Here is a 23401-nt window from a genome sequence, read left to right as displayed (position 1 = left end):
TATGTGCAATATGTGCAATATGTGCAATATGTGCAATATGTGCAATATATACCTGGCTGCTAAATCCTCAGAACTGTTACAGGATGTGTATTTTGTAAATTGTGTAACTTTTTATTTTATTTTTTATTATATTATAACTTTTTTTTACTTGAATACTTTTGTATGCAAGCTTCTTCGTAACATGAAGCTGTCTCTGGTTCTTTTCTGCTGTCACAGCGTGAATGTCCCCTCTGTGGGACTACTAAAGGTATTCTGACTCTGGTTCTGATTCACTGCAGCTACTGTGCATATGACAGTAAAGCCTCTGAATGTTTGAATGTGTCCTGTATGGACTCTGTCTCACAGCGTCTGTCCCTCAGTGGAAGTTCATCTGCTCCTTGTGTCTCTCTCCCCTGCAGCGGGCTCCATGCTCAGGCCCTCCGTCTCTCTGCTGGCCCCCTCCTCCTCTGAGCAGCTCTCTGGGGGCTCGCTCACGCTGGCCTGCCTGCTGACCGGCTACTCTCCTCAGGGAGCCGTGGTGAGCTGGGAGGTGGACGGCACACAGGTGACAGAGGGGGTCCTGAGCAGCTCGGAGGAGGAGAAGAGCGGACTCTACAGCAGCAGCAGCAGCCTGAGCCTGAGCCAGGAGCGCTGGATGTCAGGAGAGCTGTACTCCTGCAAGGTCCTCCATCATGCCCACAGCCAGACCCAGTCCCTCCACAGAAGCCAGTGTGAGGGCTAGAGGGGCCGCTGGAGCCCAGGAGAACACATGCTGCTCTGATCATCAGGAGCTTTAATGTTTGGAGAGGAAAGTGAAGCTTTGTGTGGCCGAGAACAACACTGCTGTAAAGTGTTGGACAGAAACAACTTAGAGAGTGATGTGTGAAGCTCAGCAGAGATGAGAGTGTGCTTAGTAACTGTCATGTTGATGATTCAGGATGTTCCTAATAAAGCTTTCTCTGATAAATAACATGATGAAGTGTTTGGTGTTTTATTTAAAGTAGTGAGACATTGAAAGGTTTTATAACATTCTGCACTTCTATCAGCAGATAAGATAAAACTTTGAATTAGTTAGAACATTATTTAAGTTTCTAATCTATAACATGTTCAATGAAAGTGACGAAAATGATATTAAACCGTTTTCTCGTGATTAAGAATTTGATCCTAATGTGAACTTGATTTTTAGTGAGGCTGAGAGGATGGCTCAATTATAATATCAGGAATAGATTTTTCTCCAGGCTAAGAGTAGAGTCCTTTATTTCTAAGCATTGTTTAATTCAACATATTAGTGTGAATAGTTAGTGTTTGGTGAAGTTCCTCTCTACTCAGCGTTCAGGGGTCTGTGTCAGAGATTACTTTATGTTATGCAGGTGTTAGTAGAGATATGTTTACATTTAATTTGATATCAGTGCCGAACAATAATCTAACCATCCCAGTTTAGTCATCAAGAACTGAAGAGAGTCAGCTTTATCTGGATTCATGGTGGTTCTGCTTGATGACTCTTGTGTTCACTGGACCAGTTCTCCTCCTCTCAGTCTCTTCACCTCTGCAGCTGCAGCAGGACGCTTCACTTCAGACTGAAGGAGGTTTTTGTACGGCTCTAAATCACTGTGTGAACGTGTTACCATCATGGTAACCCAGACAATAGTAATCTCCTGCATCAACCTCCTTAACGTTACTGATGGTTAAAGTGTACTGAGTACCAGATCTAGTACCACTTAATCTAGGCTCAGTCCCAGAGAACAGAGTTGATGCTTTGTATATAAGAAGTTTAGGAGCCTGTCCAGGTTTCTGAAGATACCAACTGAGATCATCTTCAATATCTGAGCTCCCTGTAGCGCTGATGGTCACAGTCCCTCCAGGACTAACAGTCTTGGATGTGTCAGTCTGAGTCAGGAATTTGTTGGCAGAAGACTCTGAAATGAGAAGTGAAATGTTAGATAACCAACAACATGGAGCAGCAGTTTAAATGATAACAGAAAGAGTTAAAGACAAAGCACATTGGATGCAAACATGAAAAGAAAAGACAAACATTGAACCACACATACATTACTCCTATCATTTCAGATGATACATTTTCAAAGTCTCTCACCCTGACACAGAAAGCCCAACATGACAAGCAGAGTTACTGACAACATGATCTCCAGTTTTCAGGATAAGTGCAGGAACACGGTTCAGACTCTACGTGACACAAGACCTTAAAACTGTGAGGAGCAGTGAAGCATTACAATCATGCAAATGACATTTCACACGTCACACAGACACCTGTCCTTGAGAAACAGAGAGAGAGAGGAGGTGGAGGAAGTAGAGGCTACATCTCCCTGTGGACTCATGGAGAACATGTAGAAACTTTCTGTTCCTCAACTCTCTGCTGTTTCTGTCTGTTCAGTTTACCAAAGGCCTCTGTGCTTAATAACATAAATATAAGAGATATACTTTATTGTCCCAGCAGGCTGCCCTCTGCTGGCTGTCCAGGATCAGAACAACTTCATATTGATGTGAGATTGAATCTGTTCTCCACCTTTAGCTCTTTTCATGACCCCTTACTTGGTACAGGGACCTGGAGCTAAACGCTCTCAACCAGCCCCACCGCCCCCCATCACTCTGAGGGACTCAGTCCGCGGCTCTTTTCCCATCTACAGCGGCTCCCTGGAGCTTTGACAATAAATAGGCTAACATGGAAATTAGTAGCAGTTAGTTATTTGATATGTGTTTGAGCAGGGGAAAAACATTCAAAGGGAGCATCTCGGTGATACTGTGACACTGAAAGTAAAAAAGAGTTTGAGTATCCGGCCGACGAGGAGTGAAATACACGTCACATCTGTCTCCAGAGCGGCTCAGTGAGCTAACCCTGGATTAATGTTTCTCTTTACTTACTAAGAATAAGAAAAGTCTCAGTAAAATAAGTTTGATACTTTTGTAAGTGATCAATTTCTATTGTATTAATATTTCACAAATATGCAGAAAGTTCTGGAAAGTGTATAATTTATTGCAAACTTTCTCTTCATAAGAGTTTGTTGATTTGATTTGTTTTAAGGGGTAAACACACACATGTCAAGAGTTCTCTTTATAGTCGTTCTATAATTTTATAAATGCAACAAACTTTATTTTTTGTACATATAGTAAAAAGTATAGTGTAGTATAAATATGTTTTGCGGCTCCAGACAACATTTATTTGATGGAAGTGAGGGCAGATTGGCTCTTAAGATAGTAAAGGTTGCTGACCCCTACCCTAACCCTATCTCGGATCACACAGCAGTCCAATCCACAATTTATACTATATGTCACATGTAGGCCTTTTCAGGCTCACATCTAGAATAGCCTGTGCCAAAAGTGTTGCATCCTCGCCAAAAGTGGCACAGATATGTTTTAAGATAACTGGGCCACATTTGCTGCATCAGTTGTTGGACACTTCAGGCTCATACAGTATCAAGATTTGCCGTTACCAATTGTGCGGCATCCTTACCACAAGTGGCCCATGTCTGTTTTTTAATATTTGGGCCATATTTTTCATGTCAAATGTGGGCCACTTGAGGCTCACACTCTGATTAGCCAGTGCTGACTGTGCCTTACATTTGCCAAAAAATTTCCAAATTTGTTGTAAAGTATTTGGGCCATTTTTGCCATGTCATATGTAGGCCACTTTAGGTTCACATCCGGATTACTGTGCCGCATCTTTGCCTAAACCGGCCCAGATATGTTAACTTTTAAGATAACTGGGCCACATTTGCTTCTTCATATATGGGCCACTTTTGGTTTACACTCAGATTAGCCTTTGTCCATTCTGCCACATCTTTGTCAAAGGTGGCCCACAGTTGTTTTGTGATATTTGGGCCATATTAACCATTTCCCATATGGGCCACTTTAGGGTGACATCCAGATTACACATTGCAGGAGCACCGCATCTTTGCCAAAAAAGGCCCACATTTGCTTTGGGATATGTGAGCCATATTTGCTATTTTACAAGTGGGCCACTTGACTTGATTTTTAGTGAGGCTGAGAGGATGGCTCAAATATAATATCAAGCATAGATTTTTCTCCAGGCTAAGAGTAGAGTCCTTTATTTCTAAGCATTGTTTAATTCAACATATTAGTGTGAATAGTTAGTGTTTGGTGAAGTTCCTCTCTACTCAGCGTTCAGGGGTCTGTGTCAGAGATTACTTTATGTTATGCAGGTGTTAGTAGAGGTACTTTCTTTTCTTTGCAAACATCTTTCCTTGTTTCCACTTCTCTCTTAAGTCTCTCATGAACAGTTTAACAGTTCCCCTGCTGGCAAATCGATCTACATTGAACTCAATATCCACTGAGTGTTTGATTCTCTAGGATGTCCCTTCTTGTTATCAAATCCACTGAATAGAGACACAGCATGCCATGCAACAGAGAGACATCTAATATCTAACAGGTCTGTCCAGACTGGATGATTTTAACTCAATGAGGGGGCCACATAGAGAAACACATACAAAGGGCTGGGCCACGCACTAGAGGTGAGGTATTTTGCCTCATAAATGAAGTTATAAGTTAAATCAATCAAATGTAGGTAAATCATGCTTGTTACCTGAATATGATTTAATAAGAAAAGCTCACAGCTCTCCATAGAGTTTCATTTATTTTGTTATAAAAAGTGTTGGCAGCTCATTCCTTAAACAGAAGCCTCAGATTGCTTAAGATAAGGGGAAATATGAAGAATACATTTCAAGCTTGTTATGCAAATAAGTTATTGGGCTTTTTTTCTTATCAAGTAAGATTTGTTAGAAATAGTTTTCAACTTAAATGTATTTGAGAAGTGTGCTTATTAATACATGAATACTACTATGTAATATATTTCAACATATATATTTAAGAAGTATAATATAAGACAAGCTGAAGTTTCAGGTGTGGGCCATATTCCATTATACTTTTAGAATTTGATGAGGGTCAATACAAATGTACGAGACACCCCTGATCTATGTATTGTATTGCCTGGTTAATAAATGTGCAACACAGTACTAGTCACATAGTGTCACACTGTAGACCCTGTTTTACATTAATCTCTCATCAGAGATGACCTTTTTCTCTTAGTGACTATGTATATCTGGATTAGGAAAGGGGAACATTTGAGTTCCACTCCCCCTCTGACTGGGGCTCATGTAGTTTCTGTACATTTGTGCCGGTGGTGCGTATCAGAACCTCAGGTCAGGTCACAGCTCAGCACTCTGTACGCTGTTTCATACCAGGGAGTTTCTTGTATGACTACATGAGGCCCACATTAGCTCCCATACAGCAGTCACTTCATGCATCTTCAGCTCTTGGTGGTGGGAGTGACTTTCATTTCAAATCCACTACAGCTCCGAGACAGAGAAATAAAACATAGCTACTGAATGTAAAATATTTTATTTAAAGAACAGTTTGAACATTAAACTAAACTAACCCTATTTCTGTAAAGGCTGGTTAATGGACTCTCTGTAGACTCAATTCAGTATCTCACCCTGGATGTAGACTACCAGTACCAGCAGTAAAACCAGCAATAACCTTATTTAAAAACTGGATAATTGTGCATCAAGCCCAACAAATCTCCTCTGAGAGTTGTCTGTGTTACATCTGCATGAAAAACAACAATGCTGCCCTCTTGAGTCGAAACAGGAGTATGTAGAGACATTTGAATCTTTCACATCATGCACTGAATCTGAGATACAGTGACATAAAAGTCCCTTCTTTATCGGAGCAAAGTTCTCTTGTGAGTCTTTATCGCTTTGCAGTCGCCCTGTATAACAATCTAGAGTCTGTCTGGGTCTCTTTGTAGTTGTTTTGCCTCTTTATGAAGTCATTTAGCACTTCTTTGTGGCGTCATGCCTCTTTCTCATCATTTTGCATTTCTTTGTGGACTTGTTGGGTCTATTTTCTCCTCTCTCTTTGCTCGTTTTGTCTCTCAGTTGCATCGTGCATCTCTTTCCATGGCTAATACATTTTTTTTAAATGTATTGAACCTTTATTTAACTAGATGAAAACATTGAGACAAAATCTCATTTACAATGCTGACCTGGCCAAGAAGGCAGCAACGTTACACGTTCTTACACATAACACAGACATATAAAATACAGAGAACACAACTAAGTAAAGAAAAGACGAACAGCAGTCCCTACATTGAGCACATTTGGGACAGTAAGAAAGGTACACTACTTATTACTGCAAGAGCAGCTGGTGGTAAGGACCTCAGACAACTTCAATTTAAAACAGGCTATAGGGACAAGTGCCCTCAGTTTGAGACTTGATTGAAGGTCGTTCCAACACCAAGGACCAGAATAAAAAAGACTCCTTTTTCCAGCCTCAGTCAACACGGCAGGAACCTGGAACCGTATCCAGGCACTGGGTCTGAGGTTGTTAGAGTCACAAACTGGAGCAAATCTGGCACATATGTACAGTGGAAGCTTTCCTAAAATGGCTTTATACAATAATAAAAAACAATGCTGCATCCTACGCATACTAAGTGAGGACCATCCAGTTAGGCTATACAGTTGCAATGATGAGTCCTATAGGGTGCATTTGATATGTATCGCAGTGCAGCATGGTAGAGTGGGTCAAGTTTGGCCAAAACAGAGGGACAGGCAAATCTATAGATTGTATCACCGTAGTCAAGCTGGGACAGGAATAAGCCAGAGAACAACTTTTACGGGAAGAAGATGAAAAACAACGTTTAAGTCTGTAAAGGAAGCCAAGAGTGAATTTCCATTTCTTAGTTAGAACTTCAATATGGTGTTTAACGTTTAGATTTCTGTCCAACCAAAAGCCCAGATATTTGTATGTATCTACAAACTCAACAGAGACGCAAGCAAGGGTGTCAATGGAGAGGCAAGAGGACGCTGACTTGGGAGAAAAAAGCATTGCTTTGGTTTTCTTACCGTTCAATAGCAGTTTAGAATCAAGAAGCGCATGCTGCAGGGTGATAAAATCAGATTTTAAATTGGAAACGGCCATATCCAGAGAAGGAGCACATTAATATCCAATCGTGTCATCAGCATACATATGATAGGCAGAAAATTGCATCTTATTACAAATATTGTTTACATATAATAAAAAGAGCAAGGGCCCCAAAATAGAGCCCTGTGGAACTCCCTTCTCCAAGGTGACAGGGTCAGAGACAGTACTACCTAACCTGACGCATTGAGTACGGTCGGTTAGATAACTCTGAAACCAGCAAATGGCGTTATGACCGAAACGAGACACCAACATAACATTAGACAGAAGATGGAAAACCTTCGGGTTCAGGTTCAGGTTCAGGTTCTTTATTTGTACCCGTAGGTAGATTTTGTTTGCAGAAAAAAGGACAAGGGATCCATCCTGACACACTCTCAAAACAAACACAAACAACAGACATATCTATAATAAAAGGATTAATAAAAAGTACACCCTGCTCCGTCAAATCTCAAAATATTTCAAAAACATTTAATAAGAAAAACTCTAGTACAAACATGGACATTCAAAATTCATAATTAAATACATAAATTGGCATCTGTGTGACACTCCTATGATGTATTCATCTGTGCAATAGCTGCCTGGATAAAACAGTTTTTATACCGCTTCGTTCTACTCTTTGGGACAATTAACCTCCGGCCCAAAGGAAGAAGCTTAAATTCTGAGTGCAGAGGGTGGGAGTCATCGTCTAACCTGGATAACCTCTGTAACTGCCTGAGGCACAGGGTCTCCAGGTTTAGCTGTGGCTCACCAATCAGTCTGCTGGACCACTTGATGATCTGACTCAGAGAGTTTCTGCTCTTTAAAGTCAGGTTACCAAACCATGACATTAATGAAAAAGACAGAATTGACTCGATAAAAGCACGATAAAACATGATCATCATGGTTTTGTCAATGTTAAATAGGACAGTTTCCTAAGACAGTACAAACGCTGGTGCCCCCTTTTTCACACAGCTTCACATTTTGGATCAGAGCTCAATTTTGAGTCAATAATCGTCCCCAGATATTTGTATGATTGCACTAATTCTACTTTCTGATTTGTGATCGTTAAGACTTCATGTGGGGATGTCTTCTCAAATCAATGATCATGTCCTTGGTTTTGCTTATGTTCAGTTATAGGTAGGACTCCTCACACCAGCTGACAAAGTCGTCAATGACAGGGCCGTGGCTGGTCTCATTGTCCTGGAGCCCACTAACAATTACAGAGTCACCTGTATACTTTAAAATAGTCCTATTTTCCCACCTACTTTGACACATATTAGCCTTAAGTATAAATAATAGTGGCGAAAGGATACATCCTTGTGGGGAGCCAGTGGAGGAGCTGACTTGATCAGATAAGGTCCCATTCACGCACACTCTTTGTGTCCTATTGGTTAAAAAATCAAGAATCCAGTCCATAAGATTATTGCTTATTTCAAATTGTTCTAGAAGTCTTCCAATTAAAATATGAGGTTTCCAAAGTATCCTTCTCCGATAAGATGGAAAAAACAAACACCAGTGTGATTTTGGTGATGGTACGACTGTCTTGGACATAGTTATAGTGGGGGGGGGACAAACCAGGCAGCTGCACCACCCTCTACTCTAAGTGATGATGTCACACACTCTACACTCTAAAAACAAATGCCTTGGCTCAACAAAGAAAATCAACGCAACAGTTTGATCGATGTTTATTGAGTTAAGACAACTTCTAATGAGATTGTCTTAAAGCAACAAAGTTATTTGAGTTAGGGGAGAAGGCTTTTCCTCTACAATCAGAGGCGTTTTTAATTACCACTTACTTTATAATAGGTAGCGTAAACACAAGTTTTGAAGTTGATTACTCAAAAGATTAAGTTGTTCCGACTAGTTTTACCACATGATTTAAAAGGAATTTTAAGTTGTATGTACTTAATATCCCTCATTCGGGACACACGTTTTTAAGTTGACAACCATTTATAAATTAAGTTTCTCCAAATATATTTTATTCAATCGTTTTTTTTCTTAGCTTTTTCATGTTTTTGCCTTTGAAGAAAGAAATTAATTGATTCCACAACAAAAATGTTAGGCAATTCACTTTTTATTTTGAACTACAGTTGTTTATGTCAACACATGATGTTTCGATCAGGAGAGAATTCATTTAGTTTGAACATTTATTGACACATGCCATATGATAAGGTGCAGGAACACCTGAAATCACAGCTGCCTGCAGGAGAGAGGAGAACCATTAAATAGTTTGGCTGCAGCACGCTGATTGGCTGCTGGAGAATGAGGTGAAATGTAATAGGTTAAAGAGAACGCCTGTGATGAGCTGATTACATGCAGCTGCGGAGTGAATGTATATACACCCAGTCTTCCTGAAAGAACTTGCGCTGAGCTTCATTTAAATCTTGAAAAAAAAGGTAAATAACACAAATTGAATTTGCCCCACGAATAATAAATAAACACATTAGCCATATTACCATGCTGGGGACACAGCAAATAAATGCTGCCATCACAACGAAGTTAGATGCCTTTGCATATTTAAAACCATTGCCAAAGTCAAATCTGTAAAGTTTTTGTAAAACTACAGAAACAAACTCTCAATGGAACCAATCTGCAGATCGCACACATCGATTTGACAAAAGATTAAACAAAGATGTTTACACTGCCGACAGTCATTATTTCAAACAGTATGAATACATTTAACGCAGAATGCTTGCTCATTAATTTGTTTCCCTCGACAACGATGGTTGCCATCGTATGGTCAGATCCTGAGGTGGACCGGTCACTGATGAAGGTGATATTCATGTCCTTTTGAAGCACATTAAATCATAGGTTAGCGCATAAGAGATAATGAATTAGGTAATAGCATACTTTTTAAACTGTCACTCTTAGCTAATTCAGAGCCATTATTACCAGCTGCTAAAGCAACGCTGGTATTGTTTTCACCTATTGAGTCTGCATGTGTGTGTCGTCATGGCAATGTGGTGCTGAAGACACACAGAGGTGGTTTTGAGTACTTTGCCTAGTGTTTAAATGCATGTGGACAGATTTGGTCAATCACAACCGTGCAAGATCTTCTCATCTTTTCTGCAGGTTCCATACAATATTTGAACTGGTTAAGTGAAGAGCAGAAGCCGCTTTTCAAATTGTACACAATCCTTTTCCCATGCCATTGCTGTCAACACCTATCCATGCTGAACGTTGCTAAGATATTATTGATTGGGGTGTGGCCAAAAGTGCAATATGCTTCAAAATGTAACCGACAGAGAGCAGCGCTTTTTTCCTTGGATTTTATTTTATTTCAAGATTTTTAATGACGTCGCTAAACTCCTTGAAAAGGTCCTCTTCCTTTTCTCCAAGGTACACGACAAGGCAGCGGATGGCTGTAGTTCTCTGTGTACATCAAGTGTATTGTGATATTTTTGAAAAAGGAAAAAAAGAGAAATGACCTAAATGAATATATTCTGAATGGGTGACTGCCAACAACTTGCATTTCAATGATAACTCTAAATAACGATCCTACCTCAAGAAGCATGTCCTTGATCTGCTTCACCGAGATTCATTAAAAAACAAAAGCGATATCACAATAGTGACCAAAGTATTTTTACTCTCACAGTAGCCTCTACTACTTTGTATCCTCTCACAGAACTACTCACAGTTCAAAGGCTGCTAATTTTGGTCAAACACTAATTTGCCTAGACAGTGCAACTACAAGGCTATCTGTATTTGAATGACCAAAGATGACACTCACCTTAAAATGTCCTTTGTATATTTCTATTTGTCTTAACTGCTGGAACTTGTCCAAACATGTTAAGTGGGAGTGGACTTGAAATCCTTAACTCTCAAGGTGTAGAACAATTAAGTTATCAAGCCAATTGCATTACTTAGTACAGCTTGAATTTAGTTTTAAGTCAATTAACGCAGAAATCAGAGTTCAAATTACACACAATATTAAGTTGATGTAATTACCAACATTATTACGTCAACACAACTTATAAATTAATGTTTGCAACTTAAAATGTTTATCTAAATCAATTAACTCACGTTTTTGTCTTGCAACCATGCATTTAATTAAGTGGAGGTGAAAGGTCGCCTGAATTCGTTTTTAGAGTGTAGCCCTGAAGAGTCCATCCCATAGACAACCATTATACAAAACTTAAACGTTGATGAGTTAGAAACTCTAAAAGATATCAAAAAGCTGAAAACAAATGTAATAGCTGAATGTTGTGTGACCGTTTCAAAGTTGGAATGAAGTCTGTAGCTGAAAGTATTCTGAAGGAGCAGCATTTTAAACACGGTGTAGGTAAAAGAGGATTTGAAGGATACTCACATTGGGTTACATCGTACAAATAAAAGTTTAAAAAGCGGTATATTTGTAAAAAGTATAAATGTCAAAAACGAGTGAAGTCATAGCACACATGTCCTGAAGGAGCTGAACATTTTAATATTTGAATGGTCTCTAGAGCCATGTTCATGCTCAACTCTGACCGCATTTCACACATGTCTGCACAGCCCTCCACTTGAAATATAATTCACTGTAGTTTGCCATATATTGTCACATATTAATTGTCCTAGTGTTTTAGTTGTTTCACTTGTAAGGTCTTTGAAATAAAAATGTGTCGTAAATACTTATTAATATTATCTTTATATTTTGTACCTACTATTGCAACTTATTTTCTTAGATTGTTTATGTTCGTACCACCAGACACCAAAGCTAATTCCTTGTATGTGTCAAAGTATCTGGTAATAAACTTGATTCTGATTCTGATGTACGTCTGCTAGTCCTAAAGCCTCTGCTTTGCACTGGTGGTCTCAGGGGGGGTCAGAGGTCAAATCATGTTCAAACTAAACGTCTCTTGGATGTTCCTGCTGTTTTTGGTTTCAATAATGGAACAAAAAAACATTTCAGGAAACTTCAATGAAACTGGTTGTTAGAAAACCTGAAGTTTTGAACTAAGATGTGAATTTGAGGTTAACTAATGGATCAGTTCATTGATTGATGTGAATAAGAGGGTTTTAATCAGCCACAGTTTAACATTTGAAAGACTTCATTAGATTGATCTTTGTCATTTTGAATCAGGATCTTTATAATAATGATTAAATAATAACTCCAGAGAGGCCAGAGATGCTCCTGCTGTGAAGCACACCGAGTGGAGACATGTGGGGAAAAGCTAAAGAGCGTTGGTTGTTTTAATTCGGGGAAGCAGAGATCACAATAAGGTTTGTGTATAATGCTGCTTTTACATAGAATGTGTTTTGGACTGGGTTTAATCTCATTAATCCATTAACATCTGTATATTTAAGAATAAGAAGTGAATAGTGCTGGGTGGGTTCCTGTCAGCTCTGAGTTCAGTGGGCTGTGTCAGTCTCTTCCTCTTCAGCAGCTGCAGGTGGTTCCTGCTGTAACAGCTCAGAGTCTCTGCAGTCTGACTGAGGGAGGTTTTTGTACGACGACAAATCACTGTGTGAACACATAACCACTGTGGAAACTCTGACAGTAATAAACTGCTGCATCTTCAGCCTTCAGTCCAGTGATGGTCATAGAGAAGTCAGATCTGCTTCCACTGCCACTAAACCGAGGTTCTGTTCCTGATTCACGTGTGCTCACAAGTTTTATCAGGAGCTTTGGAGGCTGTCCAGATTTCTGTTGATACCAGGACATACGTTGACCATAAGTACTATCTGAGTAAACATTTGTGCTGGTTTTACAGGTGAGAGTGACGGTGGATCCTGGAGCAGACGTCTCGACTGCAGGCTGAGTCACAGTCACCTGACCGCTGCATCCTGCACACAAAAACAGATGATTGATTTCTCAGCAGAAAGAAAGGAGAGGAAAGGCAGCACATGATGTTTGAAATGTTGCTGAGTGAATGAACCTGTGAAACAGCAGCAGGCCAGCGTCCAGATGAGGATGGTGATGAGAGTCATGGTGCTTTCTGCTGACTGACAGATGTGAGTCCTGCAGTGTTGAACTCACAGGACTATAAACCTTCTCAGTTCACTGGAGGATCAGCTGACCATGCAAAGCCTCCTCTCTATGGAAATGATGTCTCTGCTCTCAGCACACTGAAGGCAACGTGGGACACGAAACCAGGAGGAACACTGTCTGGATTTACACCATCTATCATCTGAATGGAAGAACATATTTATATCAGGAGTGGAGATGAGGATTTGAGTTTGTCTCCACTGTGGTTGGTATGATATGTCTGTTTGTCTGACATTAACATACATACAGAGATTCACTGTAGATAAATAACATGTTTCAGTTCTGTTTCAAATACATTTGTTAATAACTATTATTTCAAAGCCTCATGTTCATTTAACCGTGTAGAAACTAATATAAAACTGACAAAGTTAGTTGTGTAGCAGACTGTAATGGTTTCTCTGCCAGGTGTAGAAAAGTGATGAAAAATGACATAAATCTTCTTAATTCTTCCAGATATGTAATCCATATCTTTAGAAAAGCTTTGTTGATTTAAAAACTGTATATGTGTCTCGGTTATCAGTGAGATCAGGGAGCTCTCTCAGTGATACATGCTTGTTGACAGAGCAGGAGGTTTTTGTACGGCCACTCAATGAGTTTGTATCACTGTGGTACACTTTTGGTGGAGGAACCAAACTCATCGTTCACTGTAAGTACCAGAGATTTATATTTTCTAACAGAAAACATTACATTTACTTTTGAATCAGAATATGATAAATCAAGACATTATTTTGTATATTATACATTATGTTGATATTTTTTTACATCTATAAAGCTTGTCTGAAGAATTTAAAAACATTAAGCAAAGTTAGTTTTATTTAATATTGAAGAAGATGTTACGGTGAATTATATGTACGTTTTACTTTTCTTTTTTAATAAGATATAAACACATTTTCAGCTCACAATTGACCAAAGAACAGCTGCTATGTCATAACATCTAATTGTGATTTGCTTTTTAATATTTATATATTTTAACATTCAACAAGTGTTTGATATCAAATCTGCTGAGGATCCGTTAAAACAAATGAAAGTGTGTTTTTGTACATTCAGAGTCGCTGCAGGGTGCGTTCACAGTCCGTTAGTTTCAAAGAGTTCAAAGGAAGTGAAACAAACAGATGACAAAGTCTTCAACTGTAGAAGATGTTACTTTTTGTTTTTCTTAACAGTAAATGATTGCAGAGATTAGTTATTCATTCTGAAACATTGTAAAGCAGAGATAAAGCTTTTCATATAATGATCATTACATGAACACCTTCATTACGTTGCATACTTTCATGTAACTCTTCAGGAGTTTGGATGAGTGCCAAAGAAGAAGATTCATTATTTTAAATGGCAGAATGATATAAAGTATCACCGTTTGATTTGATGAATGAAACCCTCGTGTTCTCCCATGCCTCAGCTCCTCTTGTGATCACAGCTCATGCTCACAGCTGACCCCCAGTTTCTCTGTCCTGTACCTTCAATGTATAATTCTTGTTCTGATGAGAGCTACAGAATAACACTCTAACTCCAAACATCAAGTTTAACATTTGATTTTATTTATTAAACCCTCATTTCCTTCCTCATCCTTTTTGTTCTGGAACTATTTGAATGTTTTTAAAATATATTTTATTGTTTTATGTCCTACATATTTGTATGTTGCATTGTTGGAGGAGCCTTGGGCTTTTCATTGGCTTATCTACATCGCCATGTGCAATATGTGCAATATGTGCAATATGTGCAATATGTGCAATATGTGCAATATGTGCAATATATACCTGGCTGCTAAATCCTCAGAACTGTTACAGGATGTGTATTTTGTAAATTGTGTAACTTTTTATTTTATTTTTTATTATATTATAACTTTTTTTGACTTGAATACTTTTGTATGCATGCTTCTTCGTAACATGAAGCTGTCTCTGGCTCTTTTCTGCTGTCACAGCGTGAATGTCCCCTCTGTGGGACTACTAAAGGTATTCTGACTCTGGTTCTGATTCACTGCAGCTACTGTGCATATGACAGTAAAGCCTCTGAATGTTTGAATGTGTCCTGTATGGACTCTGTCTCACAGCGTCTGTCCCTCAGTGGAAGTTCATCTGCTCCTTGTGTCTCTCTCCCCTGCAGCGGGCTCCATGCTCAGGCCCTCCGTCTCTCTGCTGGCCCCCTCCTCCTCTGAGCAGCTCTCTGGGGGCTCGCTCACGCTGGCCTGCCTGCTGACCGGCTACTCTCCTCAGGGAGCCGTGGTGAGCTGGGAGGTGGACGGCACACAGGTGACAGAGGGGGTCCTGAGCAGCTCGGAGGAGGAGAAGAGCGGACTCTACAGCAGCAGCAGCAGCCTGAGCCTGAGCCAGGAGCGCTGGATGTCAGGAGAGCTGTACTCCTGCAAGGTCCTCCATCATGCCCACAGCCAGACCCAGTCCCTCCACAGGAGCCAGTGTGAGGGCTAGAGGGGCCGCTGGAGCCCAGGAGAACACATGCTGCTCTGATCATCAGGAGCTTTAATGTTTGGAGAGGAAAGTGAAGCTTTGTGTGGCCGAGAACAACACTGCTGTAAAGTGTTGGACAGCAACAACTTAGAGAGTGATGTGTGAAGCTCAGCAGAGATGAGAGTGTGCTTAGTAACTGTCATGTTGATGATTCAGGATGTTCCTAATAAAGCTTTCTCTGATAAATAACATGATGAAGTGTTTGGTGTTTTATTTAAAGTAGTGAGACATTCAAAGGTTTTATAACATTCTGCACTTCTATCAGCAGAACAAGATAAAGCTTTGGATATTTATCTTTTAATTGGTAATGAAATTGACGTGGTGGTGAAGGAAAGTTACTACACTGTTTTATTGTGATTAAGAATTTGATCCTGATGTGAACTTGATTTTTAGTGAGGCAGAAAGTTTATGGCTCATAAATAAGATCAGCCTTTAATCTGAGCTGAGAGTAGATGTTTAGATTTTTAAGTATTTGTTTTTTCAACATAGTGTGAATATGGAGTTAGTGTTTGGTGAAGTTCCTGTCAGCTCAGTGTTCAGGGTGACATCAATATAGTTTAAACAGGGTGTTGAAGAGTGTCTGTGAGTGTGTTTCAGATTTATCTGGATTCGTGGTGGTTCTGCTTGATGACTCTTGTGTTCACTGGACCAGTTCTCCTCCTCTCAGTCTCTTCACCTCTGCAGCTGCAGCAGGACGCTTCACTTCAGACTGAAGGAGGTTTTTGTACTGCTCTAAATCACTGTGTGAACGTGTCATCACCATGGTCGCCCAGACAATAGTAATCTCCTGCATCAACATCCTTAACGTTACTGATGGTTAAAGTGTACTGAGTACCAGATCTAGTACCACTGAATCTAGGCTCAGTCCCAGAGAACAGAGTTGATGATGAGTATATAAGAGGTTTAGGAGCCTGTCCAGGTTTCTGAAGATACCAACTGAGATCAGCACCAATATCTGAGCTCCCTGTAGCGCTGATGGTCACAGTCCCTCCAGGACTAACAGTCTTGGATGTGTCAGTCTGAGTCAGGAAATTGTTGGCAGAAGACTCTGAAATGAGAAGTGAAATGTTAGATAACCAACAACATGGAGCAGCAGTTTAAATGATAACAGAAAGAGTTAAAGACAAAGCACATTGGATGCAAACATGAAAAGAGAAGACAAACATTGAACCACACATACATTACTCCTATCATTTCAGATGATACATTTTCAAAGTCTCTCACCCTGACACAGAAAGCCCAACATGACAAGCAGAGTTACTGACAACATGATCTCCAGTTTTCAGGATGAGTGCAGGAACACGGTTCAGACTCTACGTGACACAAGACCTTAAAGCTGTGAGGAGCAGTGAAGCATTACAATCATGCAAATGACATTTCACACGTCACACAGACACCTGTCCTTGAGAAACAGAGAGAGAGAGGAGGTGGAGGAAGTAGAGGCTACATCTCCCTGTGGACTCATGGAGAACATGTAGAAACTTTCTGTTCCTCAACTCTCTGCTGTTTCTGTCTGTTCAGTTTACCAAAGGCCTCTGTGCTTAATAACATAAATATAAGAGATATACTTTATTGTCCCAGCAGGCTGCCCTCTGCTGGCTGTCCAGGTTCAGAACAACTTCATATTGATGTGAGATTGAATCTGTTCTCCACCTTTAGCTCTTGTTATAATCATGTAGTCAATATGTTACTCCTCATGAATCTGCTCTGACAGCACTGGACCCAGAGTTCAAATTGTGTCAGACGTCTCTTGGATGCTCCCGTTGCAGAAAAACATGATTGAGGTTCATTTTCACAATAAAAACAACTACTATGAAACAGTCTGCTGTGGGTTGACTGAAGGGAAACACACAGTCCAGGTGGGATTTGAACCCAGTCTTAAGTAAATCTGATTTAGGATGAAATGTTTATGCTTAATTTCTCTGCAGGTTAAAGAAGATACACTTTCTGCATCTTCAGTGTCACCTTTTTAGTCTCTCTGGTTCATTTGGTCTGGCGGGGAAGGACAAAGATTGAGTCTGAAGAAACAGGGTTTCAACCCCGCCTGAGGGAACAACAAAGGAGTTTGTGAGGCTTCATTCGTCGCCTCATAAAAAACATTACAATATCAAAAATGATTCAATATGATGTCTGTGGGGGAATATTTCTTTCTTTACTCCTAGATATTTAACCTTATTGCCTGTTGACGTTAATAACCAACCCTGACTCTGTTATCTCCTTTAAAGAATGTGCTGCTGCACTTATTCTCAGTTTTATGACCGGTCAACTCTCGGTCACAGAGCCTAAGAGTCAGGCAATTGATTCAGTATCTCCAGATGTTTGGGATATCTCCAGTGTCAGGCTTCAGAAAGCAACATAGCACCATCACTGCCACAATGAAAGTGGTGAATGATGTGGCGAGTATTTGAGATAATAAGCAGAGTTGTGCAGCTCTGTTTATTGACCTGTCCAAAGCGTTTGACACCGTTGATGATCGCATCTTGAAGCAGAGGCTACTCAGTATTGGCATATCCAGCCATGCAGTGGGGTGGTTTGTGAACTACCTCTCTGAAAGGTCCCAATGTGTTCATTTTGATGGGCTGTCTTCTGAGTGGTTAAACATTACTAATAGTGTTCCTCAAGGTTCTGTTTTAGGTCCACTTTTATTCTCCATCTACATCAATAGTTTAGGTGAAAATGTCGATGGAGCTACTTTACATTTTTATGCGGATGATACCGTGATGTATTGTGCAGGTCCCTCCATTAAGGAGGCTGGTGTTGAATTGCAAGCAGTTTTTAACATTATTCAGACTCAGCTCTCTGAACTAAAGCTTCTTTTAAATGTTGATAAAACCAAGGTAATGCTCTTTTCAAAAGCTAAAAAGACACCAGAGCCTGTTTTAGATATTGTAACTATGCAAGGAATAAAACTTGAAGTGGTTACCTGTTATAAATACCTTGGTATCTGGCTTGATGATTGTCTCACTTTTAAACTTCATGTCAATAACCTTCTTAAAAAACTGAGGGTTAGGCTAGGTTTCTTCTACAGGAACAAGTCCTGTTTCTCATTTGAGGCCAGGAAAAGGCTAGTCACTGTGACCTGTTTACCTGTGCTGGACTATGGTGATCTGATCTATATGAATGCACCTGCCCACCTGATCAAGTTAGATGCTGCGTATCACAGTGCTCTGAGACTTGTGACAAACTGTAAAGCATTAACCCATCACTGTACCCTGTATGCAAGGGCTGGTTTGCCTTCACTAATTGTACGGAGGCTCAGTCACTGGTACATTTTCATATACAAAGCCATGTTAGGGAAACTTCCATCCTACATCTGCTCCCTGATCTCACGGCGAATTGTAAGTGGCTACTGCCTGAGATCGCATGCTGTGGTTTTATTTAATGTGCCAACTGCTAGGACTGTCTTAGGGAAGATAGCATTTAGATGTGCAGCTCCTCTGTCTTGGAATAGTCTGCAATTGAAATGGAAACTGAGCGATCTGATGCCACTAAATGTTTTTAAAGCTCGGTTGGATGCTACTCAATTGGAAGCTGTTGGTACCTGTTCATGTGGATAGTTATGTAAATTGTAATCCCTGTAATGGTGCTGTAAGATGTCCTTTTGTTGTTCTGTTTATGTTTTTTTATGTTTCATGTGGAACCTACTTGAGCAGGTCTCCCTTGAAAAAGAGATCAATGATCTCAATGGGATACACCTGGATAAATAAAGGCTTGAAATGAAATGAAATGAGTGTTCCCAGGAGTTTACGCACCATCCCCCAATATGTGGATTATCTCTCTGTAATCTAGTTAAAAGGTCTATCAAGAGAGAGGCTGGGCAGAATTGATGTGGCAACTCTCCGGGCAGTCAGAACCTGCTGTGACTTGTGATGTGAAATTCTCCGGCCGATACTTGTAATAAACTACCAGTGTTTGACATCAAAGCTCCAACTCTCCTCGTGTCTCTCTGAGTCCTGACTCTCCATTGCTGCTGAAGTTTCCCTTACAATGTCAAATTGATTTCCTCTTGGGTATTTAATGATTGCTACCAACTAACGGAGGGAGGTCATTTGTATCCAGTGTGTTATATTCATGAGAGGAGAATAAGGACAGAGAGGTCAGAGATGGACCTGCTTTAAAGTCCTCCTCCTGGGGACATGTGGACAAATGTCTCTGGGTTATTTTTGGCTGCCATAAAAGAAAGATTGTCTTGAAATGTACAAAAAACATTTGGGATCGGTCAATTGGTAGCAAGGATGCTCGAACAGTCAGTAGCTCGTCTGAATGGCTTGAGAGTTAAAAGCTCATTTGTTTTTGGCTCAGTAATGAGAGCAACACTGTGATTGGTTTTGGGGTAGGTGGTTTCAAAATAAGAAAGAAGATAAAAACATGATTTTCTGAATTAGGAATTGCAACACTGATAGAGACAGAGATCATATCACTCTGATCTGAGGTCAGGGAGATGATGGAGCACCAACAGCTGAGAAAAACTAAAGCTGTCTTGCTCCAAAATGTAAATAGTTAAAATAATACTTTGGAGTGAGAAGCAGAGATCATAATATGGTTTGTGTGAAATGCTGTTTTTACATATAATGTGTTTTTTAACTGGGTCTAATCTCAATGAGTAGTAAGATTATGTATATTTAAGAATAAGAAGTGAATAGTGCTGGGTGGGTTCCTGTCAGTTCTGAGTTCAGTGGGCTGTGTCAGTCTCTTCCTCTTCAGCAGCTGCAGGTGGTTCCTGCTGTAACAGCTCAGAGTCTCTGCAGTCTGACTGAGGGAGGTTTTTGTACGACGACAAATCACTGTGTGAACACACCAGCACTGTTTATGTAGTGGGAACTCTGACAGGAATAAACTGCTGCATCTTCAGCCTTCAGTCCAGTGATGGTCATAGAGAAGTCAGAGCCGCTTCCACTGCCACTAAACCGAGGTTCTGTTCCTGATTCAAGTGTGCTCACATATCTTATCAGGAGCTTTGGAGGCTGTCCAGATTTCTGTTGATACCAGAACATACAATTATTACTACTAGTACAACCAGCAACATTGCTGCTGGTTTTACAGGTGAGAGTGACGGTGGATCCTGGAGCAGACGTCTCGACTGCAGGCTGAGTCACAGTCACCTGACCGCTGCATCCTGCACACAAAAACAGATGATTGATTTCTCAGCAGAAAGAAAGGAGAGGAAAGGCAGCACATGATGTTTGAAATGTTGCTGAGTGAATGAACCTGTGAAACAGCAGCAGGCCAGCGTCCAGATGAGGATGGTGATGAGAGTCATGGTGCTTTCTGCTGACTGACAGATGTGAGTCCTGCAGTGTTGAACTCACAGGACTATAAACCTTCTCAGTTCACTGGAGGATCAGCTGACCATGCAAAGCCTCCTCTCTATGGAAATGATGTCTCTGCTCTCAGCACACTGAAGGCAACGTGGGACACGAAACCAGGAGGAGAACTGTCTGGATTTACACCGTCTATCATCTGAATGGAAGAACATATTTATATCAGGAGTGGAGATGAGGATTTGAGTTTGTCTCCACTGTGGTTGGTATGATATGTCTGTTTGTCTGACATTAACATACATACAGAGATTCACTGTAGATAAATAACATGTTTCAGTTCTGTTTCAAATACATTTGTTAATAACTATTATTTCAAAGCCTCCTGTTCATTTAACCGTGTAGAAACTAATATAAAACTGACAAAGTTAGTTGTGTAGCAGACTGTAATGGTTTCTCTGCCAGGTGTAGAAAAGTGATGAGAAATGACATAAATCCTCTTAATTCTTCCAGATATGTAATCCATATCTTTAGAAAAGCTTTGTTGATTTAAAAACTGTATATGTGTCTCTGTTATCAGTGAGATCAGGGAGCTCTCTCAGTGATACATGCTTGTTGACAGTGCAGGAGGTTTTTGTACGGCCACTCAATGAGTTTGTATCACTGTGGTGGACTTTTGGTGGAGGAACCAAACTCATCGTTGACTGTAAGTACCAGAGATTTATATTTCATTCAACTTATAGCAAATATATAACTTTCAATAATTATTAAATGAGACTCAACTTCACATTTTTTTGATTCAATTTAAAAAAAATGTTTATTAAGCTCCTCTTGTAATCTGAAAGGAACCTTTGCAGACTTCTATATTAATTGTTCGTTTTGTACAAATACATTTTTTAAAGCAAATAACTTGTTTATTTTCTATATTATATTTTATTATCATCACAACTTTATACTAAATGTTTTTATTTTTTAAGATTTGTTAAAGCGTGACGTCTCCGCCACATTCAGTTTTACATTTGTAGTTCACAATATTGTATTTATTTTACATTATTTATCTATTGTTTATTAAAATATCAACTATTTTGTTGAATTCAAGTTAAATATGGATTCATTTGAAACGTGTGATTGTATCAGTTAATGCAGCTTGTCGTCGTGTTCACGGTTCATTGATTTGACATGCAGTGAAAAGGAAGTGAAAGAGACAGATGATAAATGTTTGAACTGTTTTCACTTGAGACGTTCAGCTCTGTCAGTTTAAAGAACATCATCACACATGTGAAGAGATTCAATCATTATTATCAATGAATCTTTAGCTTGCACACTTTACACAAAGTCAGTCATTCACACTTGAATCATGTGGGGGTCTGATCCTGAGTGATTTATGAGAGTAACAGCAGCACAACTTATTCTGTTTCATTTGATCAAATACAAGGATTCAAGGATTCAAGGCTTTCCTTGTCATGTGTACATAGCTACAGTGCAGATACTTCAATGAGCATCTGAGGTCACAGGCTGCTCCAGCAGAGCAGCACAATAACACAGATACAATAGAGCAAGGAGAGTCTAGATACAAGTCATTGGAATATGATATATTAGATAAATAATGTGTAAGTTGCAAACAGATGAATGTTATGGATGTTCTTTCAAAAGAAAACACAAGTTTGTTACTTTTCCTCATCATCATCATCCTCGTCATCATCAGCTTTATTGAAGAGACTCAAGGTCTATTTTTAAAAGACATACAACACTCAAATGTAAATTAAAAAAGGCAGTGATACCAATGTTTCCACAGAGGTGACTGGTATCGTAAAGTACTGACACAAGGATTTGACAGCAGCAAAATGACAACATCAAAAAAGGACCTTATAATCAAGTTTTCTCTCTAATTTCTCCCTTTTCCTCCCCCCTCCCTCCCTGCTCCAGTGGGTGTGCAGCAGCCCACCCTGAGCGTCCTCCCCCCCTCCAGAGAGGAGCTGCAGCAGGGCAGTGCCACCGTGGTGTGTCTGGCCAGTGGGGGCTTCCCCTCCGCCTGGAGGCTGGGCTGGAAGCTGGGGGGCAGCAGCAGCTCCTCAGGGGCGTCCCACAGCCCGGAGGTCCTGGGGAGCGACGGCCGCTACAGCTGGAGCAGCACCCTGAGCCTCTCTGCAGAGCGCTGGAGGGGGGCGGGCTCAGTGAGCTGTGAGGCCAGTCTGAGTGGACAGAGCCCTGTCACTCAAAGCCTGGACCCTTCCCGCTGCTCGGAGTAGAGCATCACTTCATGTCTGGAAAGGAAGCAGCTACTTTGCTAGAGATCTTCATGAAGACACACATCTCCTCTGCTCACATGTTGCTGCTGTCTCTGTTCAGTTTTTAGTGTTGCTCTCTAATCCTCACTTCCTGCATATTCTCCTGTTTGTTCATCAGCTCACAATTCAACTGGATTTCATTTGTTTCACTCCAACAGAAACTCATCATTCATCTCAAATGTGGCGTGAGCTTTAAACCATCATTAAATAAAAACGTTGATTAAAATGAGACACTGTCTTTGTATTTCTTTAATTCATATGTTCATTGTGAGAAAGATGTATTAATACCTTCAGTATTAAACCTTGTATTATATCAATATAATTTATGACTGTGGGACAGTTTTTATTTTTTATTATTTTATTCTGCCAAATTCATACAAACACACAAAGATGAACACAATTAGTAGAAGCGGGAGGGCTGAAGCATAGCTGATGGGAAGTAGCCCTCCTGTGATATCCTAATATAACATTGGCATTATTGCGTCAAAAACGTATAGAAATGAAGGAGTACAAAGAAAT

General features: G+C 40.1%; 1 gene segment (V, D, J or C); it reads left to right on the top strand.

Annotated features, from left to right (window-relative positions):
• Window positions 1-406: 406 nt before the first annotated feature.
• On the top strand, window positions 407-22843 carry LOC307046483 (Ig heavy chain C region-like). The segment is given in 3 exons: window positions 407-710; window positions 14975-15286; window positions 22521-22843.
• The last annotated feature ends 558 nt before the right edge of the window (window positions 22844-23401 follow it).

Source organism: Notothenia rossii (assembly GCF_949606895.1).
Source record: "Notothenia rossii genome assembly, chromosome: 7".
In the NCBI taxonomy this organism is placed as follows: domain Eukaryota; kingdom Metazoa; phylum Chordata; class Actinopteri; order Perciformes; family Nototheniidae; genus Notothenia; species Notothenia rossii.
The sequence above is the reverse complement of the archived record's forward strand: the minus strand, read 5'-3'. Positions and strand labels throughout refer to the sequence as shown.